The sequence below is a fragment of the Plecotus auritus genome, assembly GCF_963455305.1.
Source record: "Plecotus auritus genome assembly, chromosome: 7".
Taxonomy (NCBI): Eukaryota; Metazoa; Chordata; class Mammalia; order Chiroptera; family Vespertilionidae; genus Plecotus; species Plecotus auritus.
In genome coordinates this window covers 171074797-171099179 of record NC_137774.1, presented here as the reverse complement: position 1 = coordinate 171099179, position 24383 = coordinate 171074797, and the positions used below count along the sequence as shown (strand labels likewise).

The 24383-nt window shown below is 46.7% G+C and overlaps 1 protein-coding gene across 2 annotated transcripts in view; it reads right to left on the bottom strand.

The window, feature by feature from the left end:
• The window catches only part of LIFR (LIF receptor subunit alpha), a 109858-nt gene that overhangs the window by 67032 nt on the left and 18443 nt on the right, over positions 1-24383 (bottom strand). Inside the window, exon 1 of one of the 2 annotated variants that reach the window (XM_080678466.1) lies at positions 6405-6687. The exons of the other annotated variant lie outside the window; for it this stretch is intronic. The gene's annotated coding sequence lies outside the window, so the exon portion shown is untranslated. Of the gene's footprint in view, positions 1-6404; positions 6688-24383 lie in introns of those variants that run through there. 2 annotated transcript variants of the gene reach the window in all.

Sequence of the window (24383 nt, the reverse complement as noted above, 5' to 3'; positions counted from 1 at the left end):
TCTTTATTATATAGGATACCATCACTTGTGCAATCAATCTCCCTATCGTTGGGCATTTCAGTTGTTTCTAGTTTATAATTATCTTAATATTGCAGGCAAAGCCACGAACGTCAGTTTTGCAAATTAGAGGTGGTTTTTTGGCGTACGCTTTTTGTGGAGGTCACCAGATTCTGGAGAGGAGAGTTCCCCCCCAAAACTTCCAGAGAACACACCCCTCCCGATGTGAAGACACCCCATTTAGCAGACTTCCCACCAAGGGAAGACTCACGGTGGGGGGAGACAGCTACTGACAGGAATACGTGTCCACACACACCGCGTGGGCGAGGACTAGTGCTATAGACTGCGCTCTGTACACATGCTTTATTTTGTCTTGTTTTTTTCTTGAATTCCTGGTGGTGGAAATGCCTGACTAAGGGGACATGGCACATTTTTGAGGCTTTCGATGAGTAATACAAAATTCCCTCCTGGAAAGCTGTCACAATTAAAACACCCACCGGCAGCATTTGGAAGTGGCAATTTCCAAAACTCTCCGGCTGGCTGGCTTTGTATTTAAACAATCAAATCCCTATATGGCCCTACGTTTTAAAAACAGTGAAGCTATTCATAAAGCACTTCTGGAAAAACAGCAAACAGTTTGACAACAAAATGCTAGATTTTAACGTACGTACGTTTTCAGATACAAAACATAATAAAACGTCAGTGGCATCGGGTCCCGGCAGACTGAACTCAGAGGAATGACTCCTAGGAGATCCAGAGACCCCAGGCTCAGAAAGACCCCACGCCAGGGAGTGAGGCACAGCATCTTCACTTGCCCTTCTGGCTCATACGAGGTTTAATAGTTTGGGCTTTCATAGCAACATCCTCTATTTCTTAACAAGAAACTCATGAAATTGTATATCCCTCCAAACTTTATAAATACTGCTTTATAGCTAAGGTGCAACCTGAAGTTCTTCAAATCCTTTTAGATAACCCTTTGTTCCACAGATATCGAATGCCTACTCCTCTGGGTCTTGTTTATCAGTAAACTTTAGAGGTTGACCAGATGATCCTAAGCCTCTTCGGGCTCTCCAATTCTACACATCCTTTGGTTTAAGTTCCTATGACTCACAAGAGCTTTGCACGTTAAGCTCTATAGTGTTCTCCCATGAAATCAGAACCAGGTTTTCCAAAATAAACAATTTTGCATTGACAGGACGATGTTGATGATGCAGGTATCTTCAAGGCATAAACACGGGAGAAGGTTCCGGTGAGATGAAGACTTACGCTCCCACTTTAACTGTTTCCCAGGAAAGATTTCCAGAATGCTCTTGCCTCCTCCCCTTTCACACTGCACTATAAATACTGAGGCATGACACGTGAAACAGGACCTCACTGGTATGGCGGTGGGTCCCCAGGCCTGCGGACAGGAATGGCGGGCACCCAGCTTTTAGGTGGCACGCTGGCACCCACCCTCAGGGGCTGCCCCACTGAAGTCCTGGTGTGAAGTCCTACCCCGACCTCAATACACACCCAGCTCTGTCCACAGAACGTCTACAGCTCACTGCTCCCCTGGCATTTCTAATATTAGAACTGGGAGCACCACTTCTGCCACCACTTGTTATTTTCCACCAGATGCTCCTGCCACCTCCACTTCAACTGTGCTTGGTCTGGGGTCTCCTGGGAGGAGTGTGCTTCTTCCATCAGTGAGAGGAAGGTACAGCTCGGGTGGTGGCGGGGGGGGGGGGGGGGGGGGGGGGGGGGGGCCTCAGGATCCAGCGCCCCCTCTAGGGAAGAGACACACAAAGTCTTTCAGGAAGAAATATCGCCTCCTTGTGGTCGTTTGGGATACTGCCACTTAATAGTGTAGATACGTATTCTCAACCATAGGCACATAGAAGGATTCCAAGGCTTATTCTGTACCTGCCCTACAAACCAGACGAATGGGTAAGAGCCAAGAGTTTCTTACCTCTGTGCAAAGGTACACGGAAAATTTACCCACCAGAAGTTTTTCCTCAACTGGCAACACAGAACACAGCCTCTGCTCACGTGAGCGACACCAGCAGCAATGACCATGACTGATGAGGAGGTGTGTGCAATTCCTGCATCTCTACAGTTCACAAAGGAAGTCGTGAAAGTACCTTAAATTCAAGCATCCAAGTCTCTACATTTGTCACAACCAGTTAAATATACAGCAGATGCTATGGGCTTCTGCTGCTGGCCTGAAGGGCCTTGGCTTCAAGGACAGTGACAAAGGCGATTCACTTAAGATTTGGGAGTCACAGAATCCACCCCTGACATAGTGTTGGCAAGAGCTTACGAGAGAGGGTTGGAAGACAATATGATCTTACATGGAAACAGTTCACTGGGTTCTGGGATCAACCAAGTAGAATAGGAAATAAAAAAAAAATCAGAAACCCTCGTTCTGCCGCATCACAAAGGTCCTGATGTTGAACTGGAGCCCGAAAGTCCCAGTCCAGGGACAGGCGACGGGTTCTTATGAGAGGTCTATGACAATTGCTTGGCACAACATTCATTTCCCAAGCTTCCAATTAACATAAAGGAACGTATATTTAGAATGACAAACAGATTAGAAGTGGGAAGAGGAAATACCCCGGTTCCTGATATTCCCTAAAATAGACCATGCACACATTCTTCCTGTGAGGAAAAAAGGACCTGCAGAAAGTACAGAGATGTGCTCATCGGTCCGTCATCCGCCCCAAAGGACTAAAACATGCAGTTCAGAAAGAGGGCACCTTTGAGAATTCTACACCTAACCAAATGGCCAACCCGTCGAAATCAAGGTGAAACTTCTGAGCAAACGACTTAGAAAACCATTATAATGCCCTAGAAAATTAGATATGTTTTGAAGGCTTCATACTTCAATTTCAGAGACTAGCAATCAAATGCAACGGACTTAAGGCCATCATTTGAGAGGCTGCATTAACAGCGTAACAGACTTGGTAACGGCAAGGGCCAGAGTCAAGGTGAAACGCGCAGAAAAAAAGACTTCCAAACCTAACATTCTGACCAAAGGGGCAAGATTACTGTTTAAACTCACTGATTACTCATTATCTCAACAAATATTCACAGCCCATTGTGACCGAGGCTGTTGCCGTGCTTGGGAAGCGACCAGGAGCCAGCAGATGTGTGCCTACGGAGAAACCCCGCCATCCAAGGTCTCTCTTCCAGTCCTGGGGACATTCCTTGACATATGCAAATACACAGGGCACCGTTCCCAGCGCCTGCTCTCTCCTGCCTGCCACTCGTCCCCTTCACCATAAACTCCAGCCACACAGGCTGCCTCGGGTCCTCTGGCACCTGAGCCTCAGCCCCGCTCCAGGGCCCCAGGGCCTTTGCACTTGCTGTTCCCGCTGCCTGAGCCGCTCTCCCTCCAGATCTCCCACAAAACACAAGGCCTCTTCCTGTCCTTCAACTCTTGGCGCAACTCTCTCCACCTCAGAGAGCCTTGTAGAGGCATTTAATCTAAACCAACAGCACACCACCACCACCACCACCACCACCACCACCACCACCACCCCTCTACCACAGCAACCCTATTTTATTACTTTTCCAGTATTTATTACTATTTGATAGTATCTCCTTTACAGTTTCTCTGCTGCTTTTTATCTGTCTCCCCCCGCCCCAAAGTGTGAACTCATAGTGGGGCATATTGGCCCTGTGCATTGCTTTATTCTTAATCCCTAAAACACTGCCTGAAGCAGTATAACCAATGGAATCCTTCTATGTCTTTAGAAGAGCTAATATAAACAATATTAGCAGAGTTGTACCACCATGACAGGTAGTAAATAATAAAGGGGAAAGACTACACCTTAAACGCTAAAAGGTTTGTTTGATCAGTTAAAACAAAGAAAGGTCATTATTGCTTACACTGGTCTTCAAAACATTCTCAAAAATGAGCATAATGGAAATATAAAGCTCACCACTGGCTAATATTCAACTTTTATCATGGATCAGGCTCAATTTCTAGCATTAGCACTGCTTCCACAATTGATTCTGTTCTGAAAGCACTCTGAGACCTTAATTTTTTATTTAAAAGAGCCAAATATTTTCTAAAAGCATCCTCTCCTTTAAGACTTATTCATAACCTCCTACCAAACTGTACACTCTGTGACCCTATTGTAGCAACATTCCAATATGAGATATAGGTGATCATCTACAGAAGGGAGGGATTTTAGCGCCCAGGGGCAAACAAGTTTTATAAAACACAAACTATCCTCATGCTTGATAGAATAAAAAAATCTTTAAACCCTGAAGAATTTTCCTTCCAGATTAGTCTTACAACTGTCTATCTGTTCTTTTACTCCTTGTGTGGAAGAGCTAAGGCGTTAATCAAGGAATATGGCTTTAGTTACTGACCATTATCATTTCGCCACAAAGACACCAAAGGTCCTCATGGACCACTTTGAAATTATATAAAATCAAAAGGTGCGCATCGGAGTACAGGGGCGTTTATTTCCTGGAATGTACTGCAAAGAAGTAAATTACTTCTTTGGGCCTCTGGAAATCATTGAAATCCACTTAAAAACCTCAAGAGCTAATGTTTCACCATTTCATAGCAAAATATCAGAAACAACCTACACATATCTCAATAAAGAAGAGGTTAAATCAATTATGGTTTCTCCTTAATGGAGTACTCGGCAGCTGTTAGGGAGTGAGACAGCGCTCTTAGGTACTGACAGAGAGTCGGCCAAGATTTAGTACTCCACGGGGAGGTCAGGGAGCTGGTGCAGAGGAGAAAGACAAATAAAAAGGACACACACTAGCTGTTCAGACTAGCACAGGCTACATCTGCAAAGAGATAAGCCAGGAGCCAGTGACCCTGCTTCCCGGGGGGGAACAGGGTGCAGTGGGGCATGGGGAGAGGGGTACATACTTTTTGTCCCTTTCTATACCGGCTGAACCCCCTACAGCGTGCACAGCTTGCCTGTCCCCCAGATTAATGGGGTAATTTTAAATGTTAGAATGGTCTGTATTATTGCCAACTTATTATTCAGGATGGCCATCAAAACGCAAAAGCAGTCCAAGTCACAAAAGTCTGTGCTCTTCCACGGCGGTGTCACTGATCCTAATTCCCAGAAGAGAACCCAGGTCTCCGCTAATGAGAGAGGCAGGCTCCTGATCTCACCTATTACAAAGCAAACACGCCTCCATTCAACTCTTGGAAGAGAGAGAGCTGCTGGGTTCACCTAAAAAAATATGCCTCATATTTAAATGGAGCATGTAACTAGCCAACGAAACCTCCAAACCGACACGGTTGCTACCTGGCCATAAAACAGCCAGTCCAAGGATGAAACAAGTGAAGGGCCAGCCCCCTGTTTGTGAAAACCCACTACAGTGAGGTCTGCCAGGCTTAGAGAAGGAATCCTCTGACCTTAGTGAACTACGATTTCAGATCTGAGGCAAAATAGTCATGTACGGGGAGGGGCAAGCATCATTTGCAGAAAATCAGGCTTTTAAAAGTTGCCACTTGTGGGGGAGGGGAGCTCGCTTTACATTTAGGTGAGAAATCACTTGGATAGCCCTGACCGGTACTATGATGTCGCATTAATTTTACTTCAAGCAACTGTTTAAACTTAGAGATAAATCTGGAACTGAAAACGAACAAAGAGGAAGGCAAACTTTAACAAACTTTCCTGCTAAATGTAATCTTAAAAGAACACATAAAAAGAAATGCAGAAAAAACCCAAAAAACAACCACCAACAAACCCACCATTTCTCCACAAACACCACTCATAAGAGTAACACATTAGATTAATATTTGACTGTATTAAACACACCCATACAGAAAGGAACGCAAAGATACCCAACTGCAAATAAAAGAGCTCATGTATTTACGGTCGCGGAAGGTGAGGACCAGAAAGTCACATTATTCAAGCCCAGACGCACACTCGCAGCACTGATGTGGGGCAGAACGCATGATGCCGGCTCTGTCCTGTGAGACAACACACCAGAAGTGGCATTTGTCAGGAAGCCTGACTGTCCTCGCCAACACTTTTACTTTGGATTTCATCAGTATAGCGCCTTGGGATATAAGCATATGAAGATACAGGCAAATCAAAGAACAAGAAGAATTCAATCTCCTTCCCATCCCCCAAGTTGCCTCTGGTCTCAGAACTTACTGCCCTTCGTGGGGCATAAGTTCGCAGCCGCGGAGTCTGCGCCCTCCGAGACCCGAGAATGGCCAAGGGCGCGCGGACAGCGGCGGACTCGGAGCGCTCCCCCTCCCCCACCCGGTCACTCCGCTCCGATGCTCCCCAGACCCCGAGACCGGAGCCGGCCCAGCGCTGCCCGCCACCCTACCACCCTGCCCGGGCCGCGGGGGCGACCCGGCGATGCGCCCACGGGACTGGCTCCGGATCCGGGCTCCCCCTGCCCGCGCCGCGCCCACCCGCCCCGGCACCCACCAGCCGCTCCCGCGCCGCTATCTCGCCATCCCCCGCCGTCCGCTCGGCTGCCTCGGCCGCCGCGGGGGCTGCCCGGAGTCCGCAGTCGCCCGGGGCTGGCGACGAGGAGGAGGAGGAGGGCCGGGCACTGCCAGCCGCCGCCTTGCCTCCGGGTCCCAGCGCGGGCTGCTGGACACGGCGACGGGCGAGGGGCGCCCGCTGCCCTCTGCGCGCCCGGAGCCGCTGCCGCCGCCAGAGCAACGGGCACGGCCACGGCCACGACGGAGACGGTCCGGCCGGGATTGCGGCGCGCGGGGGCGGTGCCTGCACGCCACTCGGCTGGGGGCGCTGCTGCCCGGCCCCGCCCCCGCCCCGCCCCGCGCCCGCACCCCCGCCGGAAGCTGCCCGCGCGCCCCCGCCGTGACGCCCCCACCCTCCCCCCCTCCGCCCGGCGGCCGCGCGCTCCGGGCTCGCCCGCTAGGCCGCCCCTGGGACTCGGCGGAGAGCAGCCGGCGGGACCCCAGCGCCCCGAGTGGTGGCACCGCGGAGAGTCCGGTTCTCGGTCCCGAGGCTGATCTCGGGCCCCAGGCCAGTCTCGGAAGGTCCTGGGAGGGCCCGGGAGACCGGAGCGGCCGAGCCGGTGCAGAGCCTCACGCAAGCCCGGCCGGACGCGCGGAGGCCCTGCGGGAAGGAGAGGGGCTCTCCAAAAGGCTTGAAGGCGCTTTGCACACAGTGCATGGCGGAGAAGACAACGCGGGGCCTTGTTTTAGCTTCCTCTGTAAATACACGCGTGGGGCGGGGGTGAGGGCGATTGCATCGATGTTATGAGTTACCTAAAATACCCCCAAGGCCGGGGCGCTGCGGCTGGGGCCACCTTCCTCCTCCCGGTGCAGGGCTCGCTCAGCCTACTGGACAGGACCCGCGGGGGCATTCTAAGAATATCCTGGAGCCATCTAGTCTTGCCTCCAAGGCGTGGTGGGCTTATTTGTGCGGAGAAGAAAAGGCTCCCCTAATGGGGTGAGATTTTTCCTCCCTGCATTGTTCCCATTTCCGCAGTTTCACTTGGCCTCGATTTTCTTCCAGAGTAATGCACCAAATGAAATTAGCTGGAGAGCGTTTGATGGCGCAGAACCCGGTGTGAAGATGTTTACGCTCTGTGCCGGACGCGTTTGATGATGTTCTCTTCGGCACAATTAACTTGGCGAAGTTCAGAAACGTGCCAGCGAGAACGCCAGCATGCAGCTGGACGTCCAGGGCTCTGCAGCCACACCTTCAGTAAGAGCCCAGCTTGTGTGTTTCACTTGTTGTTTATTTAAGGCACCAGCATCCAGGCCAACGTGTTTCGTGGAGACCATTGGATGAAATTACAAAGCAATTTCTAAATTGGCAAAATGAAGCATATTTTCTGCAATAACTTTTCCCTGTTGATAATGTAACTAAAATGGGCAAAGGAATACACCTGCCAGGGCATTGCTTACTAAGTAGGCTACCTAGAAGAAAATGTTTCACCCTAACACATGGTCCATGCCAGCGTCCCGATGAGCTCTATCCAGTTGCACGTTTAGAACACCAAAACCAAACGCTCTGTCCTCTGTACCTGTGAGTGTTTGTCTTCTTTGTTGCCGGAACGAAAGGGGGGTGGGTAGGAGGCATTAAAGGGGAAAGGGGGTCAAATATATGGTTACGGAAAGAGTTTTGACTTTGGATGGTGAACACACAGTGCAACGTACAGATGATGTTATAGAACTGCACACGTGAAGCATATATAATTGTACTAACCAATGTCACCCCAGTCAATTTAATAAAATTAAAAGAAAAACTAAATGTTTCTGAGGAATGGAGTGAAGAAATAAAATGGAGTCGCTATAGTCAAGCTGCTAAATTACTAAAATCAAGTAGTCTGAGGCAGAGGCAATCACACCTGTAATGAAAGTTCTGGAAATGAAAGTCTTTGTTCTTTGAAAGAATGGACCACTCACCAAAGCAGCAAACATGAGATGATGGGCCTTTGTTAATAAATTACATCTTGGCCCTTGACAGGCTCCTCCGATGGGTGACAACATGTAATGGAGTGTTTATCCATCAGTGGGACAAGATATGGCTTTGTTCCTGGAAGAAATTTTGGAACCAAATGCAAATCTACAAATGAAGCATAGTCATTACCAGTGAATGGTTGAAATGAGTGAGACTATTCTTCATTTTAAGCCTGGCTGATAAATGTAGATTTCAATTGGTTTATTTTAGAGCACAGTTTTGGACAAGATTCAAAACTTTAATTAGATCCCTGTAACAAGAAGACATATGAGAGCAATCAGCTAATTTTCTCTAGCTGTTCTGTTCTTTACCCAAAGTGGTTTGGTTTGGAATGCTATTTGAGGGGCATGAAAAATTGAATAAACACCATGAACAATAGTATCTGCCCAGGATTCTGTTTAGAGTACTCTTTTTTTCAGATAAAAAGATTTCAGGAGTGTTATGTAAACCATGTTGGTAAATTATCATGTCCCTAGCATGGCCCCAACAGAATTGTACTTTGTCTTCTGTTTACTTACACTGTGCTTTCTCCCAAAGAGACTTAGGTGGTTTGCCATGAAAGACAAATATTAAAAAAATAAATAGAAATCAAGAAAAACTCACTGAGACTAACAATAGCATTTGAGCACAAAACTTAGTTCCAAGCTTCCTCACAGCCAAGTGAAATGGGGGAAATGAAGGTTCTCCTAATTCTCATTGCCAAGTGGAAGGAATCACACAGTTTGCTTAGGAGAACGTCTTTCCTGGCTATGTTCTGAGAGGAATTTGTCATGAGGGTCTTTGGATGAGGAATATTCAGAACTAAATTAAGAGAGACACTGCCTAATGACGGTTTGGGGCATCTTTTGGTGGCAGAGCTAATCTATTTTTTTTCTGGTGAATAGCTTTGAAATTGGTCTTGTTGAAAGTAAGTAGCCAGGCTCCTACAGAGTTTTCTTTTCTTTTCCTTCCTTCCTTCCTTCCTTCCTTCCTTCCTTCCTTCCTTCCTTCCTTCCTTCCTTCCTTCTTCCTCCTCCTCCTCCTCCTCCTCCTCCTCCTCCTCCTCTTAATACTGGTCTTTGAAGGCAAGCCAAGGAGGTAATGTCAAATCTTGGTTTCCGTTTTCCTTCTCCATAAAAAAGGGGCTATTAAAAGTAGCTATTTCACAGGGTGGTGAGGAGAACAAGGAGTTAATGTCTATAAAAGCACTTACTGCTGTAAGTGTTAAATGTGCTCTAGTTTTCCTCAGCCGAGGCGTGTAGGTATAGTTTTTCCTCTCTTCTTAAAATTTGTCTTTTATTGTAAACCACCTCCATCCCCTTTTGGAAGAATGCGTGGTGTATAAGCCTGACATAAAGTAGGCAGTGAACGTTAGCTGCGGCTTTTATCATTATTATGATTTTTCTATTTCCACTCCTAAAATGACCAAAGCAGATGTGTGAGCTCGCTTTGGGGCTAGGTGAGGTTGTGAGGGGATTAGAAACTGTTAGCCTTAGTAGGTAAAGCTTAGAGGACTGGGGAGTACACAGGCATCAATGAGAACCCGTAAAACCATCTTGTTCTCTTTTATTGCTCTCATTGTTTGCCTATCACGTTCTGTCCTACATGGCTGCGCTTAACTGTTTGACTTAGGAACCCTGAGTAATAGCCCTTCCTTCAACAGACTAACAGTTAATGCCTTGGGTCCTTAAGACCCCTCATCTAAAGAATCTTGTTAACTTTCTTATACTTTTTAAAAAATATATATTTTATTGATTTTTTACAGGGAGGAAGGGAAAGGGATAGAGAGTTAGAAACATCGATGAGAGAGAAACATCTATCAGCTGCCTCCTGCACACCTCCCACTGGGGATGTGCCCGCAACCAAGGTACATGCCCTTGACCGGAATCGAACCTGGGACCCTTCAGTCCGCAGGCCGACGCTCTGTCCACTGAGCCAAACCGGTTAGGGCTTCTTACAGTTTTGAGAGGTAAATGCCTCACACTGTTAAAGCTAACTCCCAGAGCCAGAAGCCAAGGGTTGGGGCGGGGAGAGGCAGGGATGTGGAGTGAGCCCCTGAAAGGACTGGACACAACTGGCAAGCCCTCTCTTTCTGTAAGAATCCTGCCTGCCCCTCTGCTCTGTCCCCTTCATCATGCTCCCCTCATCCTTCATCGGATCCCTCATTTCAAATTCTGCTCTTGTTTTTCTTCCTGCCATCCCCATCTTCTCTTTGCTGCATCTCCCCTCATTCCTCCCATCCTTTCTTAGGGTCCTGCATCCCTTCGCCTTTCATCTCTTCTTTTGGTTCCCCAAGCCCTCTCCTCTGTCCCCACTTTTGCTTTTTCTTCCCCTGTATTCACCTGCTGTCTAGAGTCATTTAGAGGCAAAGCAAGACATTAGAATCGATGCTACCCTATTCCTCTTAGTCCATCATAGACCCAGAATCCTGGGCTAATATTCTCCGTTGAGCTAATGGATCCCACAAAAGAGCAATTGACTCCATCCTCAGTGGCGATATAAAGCCCATTATTTAATTTAGTCCTACAGCTGCTGCACTCAGTTGTGTTGCCAGAGGCGTCTTGAGAGGATGGAGGAAGAAGCCAAAAGATTAAGGCATTGAGCTGAGGTCAAGCCAGAGATAGTGGAGTAGTTCGAAATTGGCCCAAATTCCTTAAATCCTTGAATATATGATTCTAACTGATGCACTTAACCCACAGCCTTCCCTGGTCTGAACATCACCAAAGTCTAAAACCGGAAGAGAGTTTTCATTTCCAGTTTTTGGCTGGGAAGAACTTCCAGTGGTTAAGCATTTGCCAACAGGCTTACTTCAAGGTCTCTAACCCACTGGGCAGCTGAAAATAGCGAGTCAGTTAAGTAATTTCAAAAACAGCGATGTCCCCAGGGTTTCCTTCCGGTGTCTAACCTGGGACGCCTCCAGATCTCCTATCGGAAAGTGGAAGCGGCCATCACTATGGCAGCTCTGGTCCACAGGGACATGGCTGTTGATGGTTTCCCTGCTGGCACTTGAGGTAACTGAGGACACCACTCTCAAAGGGAAAGTCTGCAGGTCGGTCTGAGATTCATTCTGAGACAAGCCCAAGAAATCTTGGGTTTCTGGCGATTTGGTGTAATCACAGAATTGTATGCTCCAAGAGCTGACAGAAACCTTAACACTAGCTAACTCAAGGTATCCTGCAATTCTAACTCAGGTGCTCACAGGATCTCCTTGTATCTACCTCGGTAGGCCGAACTTGGACTACACCAATTAATCTAAATTTGCCCCATTTTTATTTTTTGTCTTAAGGAGGAAAGAGGTGGTTGTTGGTGTGATCATCTGGCTAGGAGATTAGTACTAACAGGTTACTAACATACATCATCTCAGTGCTGGGCGGTTTTTTAATGTTCTAGGTATTAGCCCTACTTTAGAGATGAAGAGATGAAGAAAACAAAGCTCAAAGCTCGAACATAGCAGTCTAATTCCAACGTCATTTTAATGATTTGGAAAACACCGGCTAGAAGTAGGGTTCGGAACACTTCGTTGCAGGTAACAGCAATGGACACTGATGCGTACTCCCAGCGGGCCTGGTGCTGTGAACCAACTCATTCTGTTCTCTCAGCGACTCTGGGAGTTGCAGGGAGGGTTGTCATCCATTTACCAAGGAGACCACAAAGGCACTGACAACAGTGTGATTCAAACCACCGCAGTCTGGCTCCAAACCCCGCACTTCCAATCCTGGGCTCTGCGTCCCACTCTGAGTGCCAGCACTAAACCTTCTGCCACCTCCAGTTTCAGGAGCATCCCTGGGCTCTTGCCTACAACTTGCTGCCACGGAAGCTGGGGCTTTGATAAAGTTGGGTTTTGACCAGGAGCTATGCAAAGCCCTTCCCAACCCAAAGGCCTGCTCTTCGATCTCTCCTTAGTCCGATTTGCAACTCAACTTTGCCTTGTTGGCTTGAATCTAACTCTCTCTCTTACACATCCCTGTCTCAGCTTTTCTCACTCGTTGTGAGAGGTGACATGCTCTTTCTTCTGGGTGTGGTGTGAGTTCTGCCACTGTAAAGCACCGTGTGTCCGTAGGGCCTGGCTCACCCCATTGTTCCCAAGCGTCTCTGCTCTGCGTTGAGACCCCATAATCATATTTTAACACTGTCATTTACCTTGTGGGGTGAGTGCTTCCTTCGACATGAAAGTATCTTTATGTTTAAAACCCCCAACATCCAGGAGCACCGCCCCCAGACACTTCCATTGGATTTAGAGAGAGTGTTCTTTTTGCTTATGCCTTATGACACATCTTTATTTTACACACATAATTATACTCAGTTTCTGAGCCCTGGATTTTCAATACATTTGTCCATCCGTAGAAAATAAAAATTTTCAGTTAAAGAACAAAAAATGTTAGAATTCCATATAGTGATCAGTATAACAGATACCAAAGAAGACTGATGGATGAAGATTCCATTTCCGCAAGTGGTAGAAATGCAACCCTAACTAATTTTGCAATGCAGGGCAAAAAGGAGGAGGGAGAGGTCATGAATAAGCATACAAACTTTTGGAGCAAAACCAAAAGAGACTTTATCTTCATGAAGTTTACATTTTAAGACCCTTTTAAAACATGGTCAGAATGTGCTTTATTAGCCCGAGTTGCCCAAAATACTCCTGCTTTGAAATTAAATTCCTATTAATTAACTAAAAATAGTTTTCTATTGCTCTCTGTTTTTCTTTTTGCTTTCCTTTTCCTCTTTCTTTCTTCCTTTTTTTTTTTTTCTTTTTGTTCCTGTCATCACATGACAGGAAGTTTTAGACCTAAATGTTTAAAATCTTAACTTTGATTTCTCAAGGCCCAATGTTAATCACAGCTCATGAAAGTAATATAAATTAACATGTAATACTCATCCTAAAAGATATAGGAAATGTGTTGTTCCTTTGATTTAAAAACCTTTCTAGTGGTTAAAAGTAAAAATAAAAATATGCAGATATATCAGTTGGTTTAAAATCAACACTTTTTTCTTTTCAGGCATTTTTAAATTGCTATTCAAGGGAAAGGAGAACATAAAAGAATCATTTTGTCCCATCCACTAACACAGCAATCCATCTACATACTAGTATTTTTCTTCTTAGTTCCCTTATCTTGTGTCTCTATATTCTGGTTCACTAGTTTCCAAAGACATTGGGAAGTTAACCAGTTTTGTGCAAAAAAAGGGGCTCCCTAATCAGAGAAGTTTGGGTGATAATGAGTTAAATAAACCCAAACCACTTTAGGCCATTTTAGAGCTGTTAGTTTATTGTGGATCTTCAACTATAATATAATGTGATATGATGTGATGTGATAATATAACACATACAGGGTAGAGGACATTGCCCAATACTCATTCTTTCAGTAACAATATCCTAATTGTCCCTTGGGGATCCACCCCTCCCCATTCTTAGTCCTTGAGTTCTAGTGGGTTGGTCCCCCATTTCCTGGCTCTAGGAATGGTCATATGACCAGTGAGGCACAGTTAGTATTTAACAACCAATTCTAAGAAAAATAGCTTTGGTTTATAGCATTTGCCTATGTCCATGGTGTAAACACTCCCGCCATGGCCAATTTCACGTTTCCAAGGTGAAATCATGGAATGTGGCATTGGGAAGAGACACACAGTCAGTTCCTGGGAGCTCAGCTCAGCTCAGCATATCCGATATGTCCCGGACAAAGTGAATCAGATCCTCTATCCCTTTGGGCACATAATTCAACTCAGAACAGCAGCTCCTGAGGCCCAATTCCTTGAATATTTTTGGAACTGTTGTGGAAGAGTCATGTCTTCAGCTGGGTTGCTGAGAGAAGGAGTTGGAAAGAGTTCTGGTGATCTACTTGCCATGTGACCCATTTCGAAAGAGCCTGGCTCAGAAAGCAGTTGCCTCAGCGAAGAGAAGAGCGACGCTGAGGGATGAAGAAGGACCAAGTTCTGGTATTGCTGATCGAGTCTCTGGATGCAGTCCAGCCTGACCTCTGAACTTTGCCGTTGCATAAGCCAATGAAGCCCTTTCCCTTCCTTCCTCCCTCTGCAGGCATACACTATCTATCTGTCTGTCTGTCTGCCTACCTATCTTCCCATCTCTCTATCTGTCATCTCTATCTTTATCTGCCTGTCTCTCTATTGTTCTTTCTTTGCTTATTTATTTATTTTTCTTTTATTAAACCTGTTTGAATTGGGTTCTGTTCCACTGAATAAATATGACCATGCTATTCTTTTTTTTTTTTTTTCCCCAAAGAGCCTCTTATGAGACTCATACCCCCCAGAGAATTTGGGAACTGTGGTTCTAGCTCATTCTCCCCCGCACACTTCACGGAACTTCCTCTCCCTTATCTTTACCTGGAAACCTGAGATGGCTGTTCAGAGTTCACATTCTCTAAATGAAACTCAGATTTTTTTGCTGAAAATACACTCCTCCTATGTCCCCAGTTTTCATGAACTTATGCATAATTATGTTCCTGGCCAGGGATATGACAGTGAAAAACACACAGTTCTTATCATCATAGAGCACTCATTGGAGAGAGAGAAACAGACAACACATGAACACATAAGTAGATAACATAATGTCAATGTCAACCTGAAATAGTGCTTTGGGAAAAAATAAAAGGCTTAAGGGATAGAAAATAAGAGGGGTTGCTTTTCTAAATGGGGTAGTTGGAGAGACCTCACTGAGAAGTTTTTGAGCAGAGAGGCCAAAATGAGGTGAGAGATGGAGCCTTGGGATCATCTGGGACCACAGGTACATGGCTTAAAGGAGGCCAGGGTACTTAAGAGTATGGGGAGCATGCAGAGGTATCGGGGCCAGGTTACAGATTAGATGGAGCATTGCAGGTATGATAAGGACTTTTGATTTCCTTCTCTGTGTGATCCCTCTAGCCCAGTGGTCGGCAAAGTGCGGCTCGCGAGCCACATGCAGCTCTTTGGCCCCTTGAGTGTGGCTCTTCCACAAAATGCCACGTGCGGGCGCGCACGTACAGTGCGATTGAAACTTCGTGGCCCATGTGCAGAAGTCGGTTTTCGGCTCTCAAAAGAAATTTCAATCGTTGTACTGTTGATATTTGGCTCTGTTGACTAATGAGTTTGCCGACCACTGCTCTAGCCTATGTGTGAAGAGTAGCTTATAGGGGTCAAGAACAGAACCAGGGGGGCCACTGAGGAACCTAGTACAGTTGTCCAGGGTAGAAATCAGGCTACCTCAGACCATCATCCTCCTAGTTACCTGGGTCTGGCATCTTGGACTACACTTATCTTTCACTTGCTACATCCCCGCATAGATGCCCAACTGCAGGTTTTATGTCTACAGTGCACCACACAGCCATTGGAAACAGTTGAGTTTCTCAGGATGCAGATTCTAAGACAGATTAGTATGGAGGAGGTTTATTAGGGAGTCCTCTTGGGATAACAGCCTGTTGAAGAGAAGAGAAAGAGCAGGCTTGGGCAGAGAAAGAAGTTCATGGCCATGCAGGGAGTTCTGAATCTGTGATGATCCTTCAGAGCTGTTCTGAGCTATGTGAGAGGTAGGAGTCTTTAAATCACCCACAATAATCAGCCATTGGATGCTAACCATTCCAGAAAGAGGGCATGACCATGCGCAAAGGGGCTTCACAGCTGAGGGCTCCCGGTTGGCAGCATTCACAGTGACTTGGTTAGTGAGGCTTTTATTCCTTTTTAAAAAATATTGTTTTATTGATTTCAGAGAGGAAGGGAGAAGGAGAGAGAGAGAGAGAGCAACATCAATGATGAGAGAGAACCATTGATCAGCTGCCTCTTGCCTTTTGGGGATTGAGCCCACAACCCGGGCATGTGCCCTAACCAGGAATCAAACTATGACCTCCTGGTTCATAGGTCGATGCTCAACTACTGAGCCATGCCAGCTGGGCTGAGGCCTTTATTCTTGAAAAGGGTCTGGGTGCCATATTACAACATCCACCACACCATCTGTTTTTCCATTTGTCTCTGAAACTGCCCTGATTTAATTTCTCCTTCCTCCTGTTTAGACCACACTCCACCATGCTATCTCCAGACTCATGCTCCAAAACGAAAGCCAAATTGTTCCTTATTGCCTATAGAATCAGATTTAGACTCCTTAGCATATCATTCAGAGCATTCTAAGAGCCAAACATCTCCCCACTGCATGTCTCACAATCTGGGCCGATGTGCCTACTCTGCACACCCTGAAATCCATGCTGTTGCTTGAACCTGAAATGCTTTCCTTCAAAATCCTATCTATCCAAGTCCTATTCTTAGAGGCTAGCTCATATTTTACCTTCCTTCTTCCCAGGACCTCTGTTCTAGTACACGTTTCACTCTGCCTGGAGTGAGTTGCTTATTTGTTAGCTGAGCAAGGGCAGCAATGAGGTCCTCAGCATTTCAACCCCCGCCCCACAGTCCCTAACAGCATTTAGCATCATGGGCTCCCAGTAAATGTTGGGTGACTGGTCTATTTTCACTCTCATCAATTGCCTGATGGTCTCCTGAGATGGCAGTATAGCAGAGAGGCGGAGAGCAGGGTTTCTAGATCCATACTACTTGGGTTCAAATTTGGCTCCGCTACTTAGTAGGTCCATAAACATGGGCAGATTTAACATGATATGCCTCAGTTTGCTCATCTATAAAATAAGGATAACACCTACTTCACGGGCCTACCATTGTATGAAATGCAAAAGCACAAGTAGAGCATTTAGAGCAGTGGCTACGGCTTCATAAGCACATATAAGTGTTGGCTTATAGAGATTGCCAAGGGACCTGCCCATGTCACCATCCTCTCGCTGGCCTTTGTTCACCCATGCTCATCAAGTCTGTGGCAGAGAAGACTACATCCATATACTCAGTGAAGGGGATTTCACACATCTCTTCTGCAGGGAAATCTGGTAACAGAGCTCTTGTTTTCCTCTTACGCGCATTCCTTTAATGAGAGCGTATTCTTGCAAAACATTGGAATTCTTCGCTTTCCTGGGGCCTTTGCAATCTGAACTAAGACTGGTTTGATGATGAAGATGAAGCACATTTCTAATGCAGCAAAGAGAAAGCAAGCACCAAGCATCACATTTAGGAATGAATTGAAAAGTGAATCACTTCACAGACACCTTTGACCTGAAAGTTCACCTAGTCCAGGAGACAAGAAAACAAGGAGATCATGTGACTTGTCTAATGCACACTAACTTATCCAACTTATTAAAGGACAAAGTTACTCAATCACATTACCCAGCTTTTTCCCAAAGGCCCTATTTTCTTCAGTATGCATAATTCAAACAAAAGTAGCTCTAACTTGCTAAAGCTGCACAGAGCAACAACAAAGACATTTTGTTTATTTCTCAGACTTCTTGTTTTGTTCAAAATTTCTCCTAGGTTTGGCATAATACCTACTGGTTTCATAATTACCTTCTCCTGTGAGGACAAATAGTGACCGTAATTATTCATTCAGTTATGTTTTCACTCATTTACCCGAAAGTCATTTGTGGAGAGTCTTTCATGGACCAAGCACTGAACTGAACATTGGAAATGAATTTTAAATCATATTAAAATGAATAAGCCCTAGTGTTCTGCGATTGGCCCACATCTGTGGAATCTGTGTGTCTGCTGGGTAGTCCAAGTTCAAGCCACTTCAGAACATGGGTTCAGGCTAGGAATTGAATTGGTCTTCATTAGCCAAAGGTGAAGCGTCGTCACTCGAGAGTCGGTGATTAGATTCAGAGCAAAGTTGCCAGATATAAAACCAATTATCATTAAGTGAGAATGGTTTTCTAAAAACAAATATTATATGCTTGTCTCTTGCACCCTCTCTTTCTCCCACTGATTAAGGTCTATAAAAGGCAGGATCAGCTCGAATGATATGACTCAGTGGTTTAGCATTGGCCTATGAACTAGGAGGCCACAATTCAATTTCTCATCAGGGCACATGCCCGGGATGCGGTCTCAATCCCCAATAGGAGGCATGTAAGAGGTGGCTGATCAATGATTCTCTCTCATCACTGATGTTTCTATCTCTCTCTCCCTCTTCCTTTCTCTTGCTGAAATCAATGAAAACATTTTTTTTTAAGGCAGAACCAAAAGAAGAGGGCGTTATAAATTTTGTTGCACAGCATCATGTTATAACACAATATTAATGCAGATGTTATTGTGTTTCTGCCAGCTGCTAATCAGTATTAGATGGGAAAATTCCCACGATCATATCACTTTGGAAGACTCTTTAGTGTGCTTGCTTTTCTGAACGTTCAACATGCTAATCTGCACTATGGGTCTCCACAAGGGGAATCAGTATTTGGTCTCAGTCGAACTATCTTGCCTGCTGAATCTTTTGTTTACAGTGCATTGTCCACGAATAGCTCCAAACCCAAGCTCAATTCAGTAAATTTCTATAGCCCACCACCCATCAGGTATTGCTTTTTTCTAATTAAAAAAATCATTTTATAGTCTAAGCCTACCTTCCTTTTTTATCATACTAGAGGCCCAGTGCATGAAATTCCTGCATGGGGGTGTGTGTCCCTCAGCCCAGCCTGCACCTTCTCCAATATGGGACCCCTCAAGGGATGTCCGACTGCCCATTTAGTCCCGATAGGATCGGGCCTAAATGGGCAGTCGGACATCCCTCTCACAATCCAGGACTGCTGGCCCCCAACTGATCGCCTGCCTGCCTTCCTGATTGCCCCTAACTGCTTCTGCCTGCCAGCCTGATCACCCCCTAACCACTCCCCTGCCAGCCTGATTGATGCCTAACTGCTCCCCTGCCAGCCTGATTGCCCCTAACTGCCCTCCCCTGCAGGCCTGGTTGCCCCTAACTGCCCTCCCCTGCAGGCCTGGTCACCCCTAACTGCCCTCCCCTGCTGGCCTGGGTCCCCCGCAACTGCCCTTCCCTGCAGGCCCAGTCACCCCCAACTTCCCTCCTCTGCCGGCCTGGTCACCCCTAACTGCCCTCCCCTGCAGGCTTGATTGCCCCCAACTGCCCTTTCTTGCAGGCCTGGTCCCTCCCAACTGCCCTCCCCTGCTGCCATCTTGTGGCGGCCATCTTGTGTCCACATGGGGGCAGCCATCTTGTGTGTTGGAGTGATGGTCAATTTGCATATTACTCTTTTATTAGATAGGATAGAGGCCTGGTGTACCGGTGGGGTCCGGCTGGTTTGCCCTGAAGGGTGTCCCGGATCAGGGTGGGGGTTCCCTTGGGGCATGGGGCGGCCTGGGTGAGGGGCCTGTGGTGGTTTGTAGGCCGGCCACACCCCCCAGTGATGCAAGTGGAGGCCCTGGTATCTGTGATTTATTTATCTTCTACAATTGAAACTTTGTAGCCTTGAGCAGAGGCCAGGGCAGGCCAGGCTAGGTGGGAAGTTTGGCTTCCTCCATTGCTGGGGGAAACCCAAGCCTCCTGCTCTCTCCAGCTCCGTGGCTGCCGCCATTTTTGTTGGGATTTATTTATCTTCTATAATTGAAACTTTGTAGCCTTGAGCAGAGGCCAGGGCTGGCCAGGGCAGGAAGCTTGGCTTCCTCCATTGCTGGGGAAACCCAAGCCTCCTGCTCACTCCGTGGCTGCAGCCATCTTGGTTGGGTTAATTTGCATACTCTCTCCTGATTGGCTGGTGGGCGTGGCTCGTGGGCGTAGCGGAGGTACGGTCAACTTACATGTTTCTCTTTTATTAGTGTAGATAGTATTTTGGATGTTTTAATATTGAGAAAAATGACTCAAAACCATCTCTCTGAGAACCTTGTCTTTACTTGAAAATCATGACTGAGGCACCCCGTGGCTTGTGTGCTTGTCCCGCGCTCATGGCAGACATCTCTCATCCATCACGCACTCGCTCCATGCAGGTTTGCAAGGGGTTCAGAATCATTCTCAAGGCCATGCCAAAGAAGCAGTTTCCCATCCATGAACATGGCCTGGTAGATTGGCATGAACTTGCCCTCATTGTTAACAATAGCCACTCTGTACAGCGTGCCCACTCTGGGCCAAGCATTTTGTGAGGCCTTTTACTTAGAATCTCTCATTGCACCTCATTTTAACTGCTCTGACCTTAGTCTAAGTGCCAGCTTCCTCACCCAGACTATTGCAATCACCTCCTAACCAACCAGATTCCCTGCCCTTGGCACCAAGAAAGCAATCCGAAACACTTCCATAGTCTACAAGGCCTGCATGACTTGGACCCCCGGTACCTACCCAGTCTCTTCTCTTCCCGATTTCCTGAGCTCCAGTCATTGATCCACAACTGGATTTGCAGGTTTGGAAGCTCAGGCTTCTTAGTGTCATGCAAATCAACTCACCAGATTAACGTGCAAGCACGATGCCAATTTATTAATTTAAAATGAGAAGTGGAGCAACCAACCTAAGCAGGTGTTTTTGTTGACTTGTTTGTGACCTCTTTTTGGAGGCTGCAAAGAGTGGTCGTTGAGAGCCTGTGGGTCGGGATCAGACTGCCTGAGTGTGAACCCTGCCTGGCTCCATGCTTACTAACTGGATGATCTCGGGCCAGTGGATCCATGTGCCTCTCAGTGTCCACTTCCCCATCACTAGGAGGGAGACTGAAAGAAAACCTACCTCCCTAGGTTGTGATGAGGATTAAATGAGACAATACATACCGCTTAGAATGGACGTCGATGCCTAATAACCCAACAAATATTCCTAGAATGGAAATCTACTTGAATAACCAAGTTAATATCAGAGCAAAGGGAGGGAATCTTAAACAGATTTTTTTTTTTCAAGTTCTGTTAACCCCATAAATCACTATGTATGTATTCATTGATTCAATAGTGATTGATACCCAAATTATTTCGGACATTACTAGAATCCCTTGGTGGTCCCTCATCCCATAAATGTAAATGAATTCATGGATGAATACTGAAACGCAAATTCACAAATCAATCTATATTTCTGCACTCACCCAATTCTATCCCCACTCCTGCTCCACTCCCAGCTCTCTCCTTACTTTCAGTTTAAAATGTTTCAAAACCAATTAAGGCAAAGCCCATCACTTACAGGCCCTGCCTGCCCCTCCCACCGCCTCTCCCTGCTGCTCTCCCTTTGCTTCCTGTTTGCACTCTCACTGCCTCCTTTCCTCACACACGCCGCGCTCCTCACCCTCCTGAGGTCTCTCTCATGCTATTTCACCCGCCTGGAATTTTTCTCCCCCAACTCTTGGCCTGGCTCCCGTCTACTTGGGCTCAGAGAAGATCCCTTCATCCCATATTGTAATTAAATGATCACTGCTCACTGTCTTTTCCTGGTAAAGCCAGTGAGGACAAGGACCCTTCCCTCTTGCCCTGCACGTGGGTGTGCATTCCATCAGTGGCTGTTGAACGGATGGATTTAAACTTCTCCATAACCTGGGTTGCCTGCGCTGGAAAGCCAGAACTGGGCCTCCACGTCACTCAGTCACAGCTGGCCCAGCAAGGTTCAAACACAGGCTGTTTGACTCCCACCCAAGCCCTTCACGAGCCCACACAGCTGCCCCTGCTTTCGGCAAGCTGCACACCTGTCTACATACAGCATCGCTCACCTCGGCTTCACCTGCACTTCACCTCCTCACCATCCCAGCCATTTCTATCCTGAGCTCTGGACTTTCTCCTTCACTCTTGAGCCTGTCCAAACCTTCCCTATTATATTGTTGTATCGAAAATCATCAAATGAGGTACAAGACGCTTTAATGATCCAATTAATTAGGAGTCGTTTATTCACACCTGGTCCAGAGGGAGGTGTCTTTTCCAAATCTCTGAGCCCCGAAATAGAGGAAGTGTCTCGTATTTATACTTTTCGAGCCTCTTTGTTTGCAGATATTACAAAGGGCTTTGTGTGAGTTATTGTTACAGACAGTTGTAACCTTGAATACATAATGAGTTTGTACTTGGCATAAGAATATGGGAATTATCTATCACATTGGATGGCTAGCTTGCAAGGTCAGGCAGTTAAGTTTATCTTTTTCTATTATTTAAACTAAAAAACAAAGTCATTTTACAGAACAACAGACTGTTTAAAGTGACAGAGTTTATAATGACAGAGCTTACAGGACTAGGGACTATCTAACAATAGCAGAGAGTTTTAAACAGCAGTTTTTATACAAGATGGAGGTTACTATGCTTCAATATCTCTACCCACTGTTTACCGCTCTAGTTACGCCACATTTCATCTTATCAAGATTTCTTTTCTCGTCTACAACCCTGCAACCCCACTCCTAGAGGGGTACCCCTTCTCCAGAAGGCATGCCCTGGGATCTTCATAGCACTACTCACAATAACCCCTTGGAAGCATGCCAACGCCCGTCCAGGGGACTGGATCGGCTGTTCTACATTCACACAAGGGCCATTATGTGTCCATGAGAATGAAAGGTCTGCACTTTACCCACAATATGGATGAATCTCACTAACAACATGGAGGGAAGGAGGCCAGGCACATGCTATATGATCTCATGTATAAGAAGTTGGAAAACTGGCAAAACTAATCTGTGGTATGAAAAGTCAGGATAGTGGCTACTCTCGGAAGAGTGCTGGGTTGGAGAAGGTGGCGCGGGGCTGACCATGTTGTTTCTCGATGTGGGAGCTAGTTCAGTATCAGTGCTTCACTTGTGAAAATCGATCAGTGTGTCCTGCTGACATGTACACTGTTCTTTATGTGTATTCTACTTCAATAATAGGTCTAACAAAACAACCCCCCTATCTGTTTGTTTCTGACTAGTTCAATCAATAGACACCGGTTTGAAACCGAATGCCCCTGTCCAATGTGCTGGCCACCCACTGGCCCAGATGGAGCTCCTGTGCGGGTAGAAAGTCCACTTCGAATCTTTAAAGTCTAAATTGGAACAAACAGCCCCCACCTCTGACAACCAGAAATGCTCCAGGGACATTGCCGAATGTCCCCTGGAAGCAAACTGACCGCGGTTGAGACCCACTGGCCTGGAAGGGCCTGCATGATCCTCGCCTGCACCGGTAGCCTGTGCCTCGCTCATCTCCTGCTCTGCCCTCACTCGTACGAATCCGGCCATTCTGGTCTTGGCCGATCGTGGGCTACCCCAGGCACACTCGCACCTCCTGGCTGCTGCACTGCTAGTTCCTCTGCCTGGAACTTTCTTCCTCCAGGGTCTGCAAGGCTCACTGCATCACCTCCTTCAAGGATTTGCCCAAAGGTCACCTTCTCAGGGAGGCTTTGCCCAACTTCATTACAAATTGTAATCCTCCGCACGCCTCATCGCTCTATCCTGCTTTGTTGTCCTCCAGAGCACGTATTACCCTCTAACCTAGAATAAAGTTTATTTATTTTGTTTATTGTCTGTCTGCCCTAGGACAATGTAAGATCCAAGGGGGCAAGGATTTTGTTTTCTTCACTGCTCTTCCCCTGGGCCTAGAGCAGCACCTGGCCCATAGTAGGTGCTCAATTAACACTTGTTGAACAAAATCTATGGTCCGTGCAGAGTCTGACATGCATATGGGAGGCAATCGATGAATAGGGGTTCCCTTTTCCTCGCTCTTCGTGACCAAGTCACTGTTGTAATCAGATGGCTTCAGGGTTTAACCCTTGTGCTCCTGTCTTAGGTAAGGCTCTCCTTGTAAACCCCACCAATCAACATTAGGGTCTATCCCTTAGCCCAGAGGGTGCCATGACCTTGGCTGACTAGTGCTCTTGATTCTGACGACCTCACTCCTCCTCACCACTGCCCGTCAGGCTTAGCCCTAACCTGACAGACCATTCACCTGCGCACACTATATCTAACCTTCCTCGTGCAGATTACTTGTCTGGATCGCCACCTTCCTGTCCCTGGACTCCAGGTGCTGAGCCCCTACTGGGCCTGTGCCCAGCCTTCACCCCTCCCCTCCTACCAGCAGCACCCCACCCACTGCCTTCCCAGAGGCACAGGCAGGTCTGGTCTCCAGTTCTGACATGACCTACCCACACCCCCAACTCCACAACTTCTTTCTGTCAAAATCTTGGAAAAGCCAAGGGAGATTGCATCTCCCTCTTCTCCGCTCATTTACCGAGAAACCTGAAATCGCGGCAAGCCTCTTTTTCCATGAAAG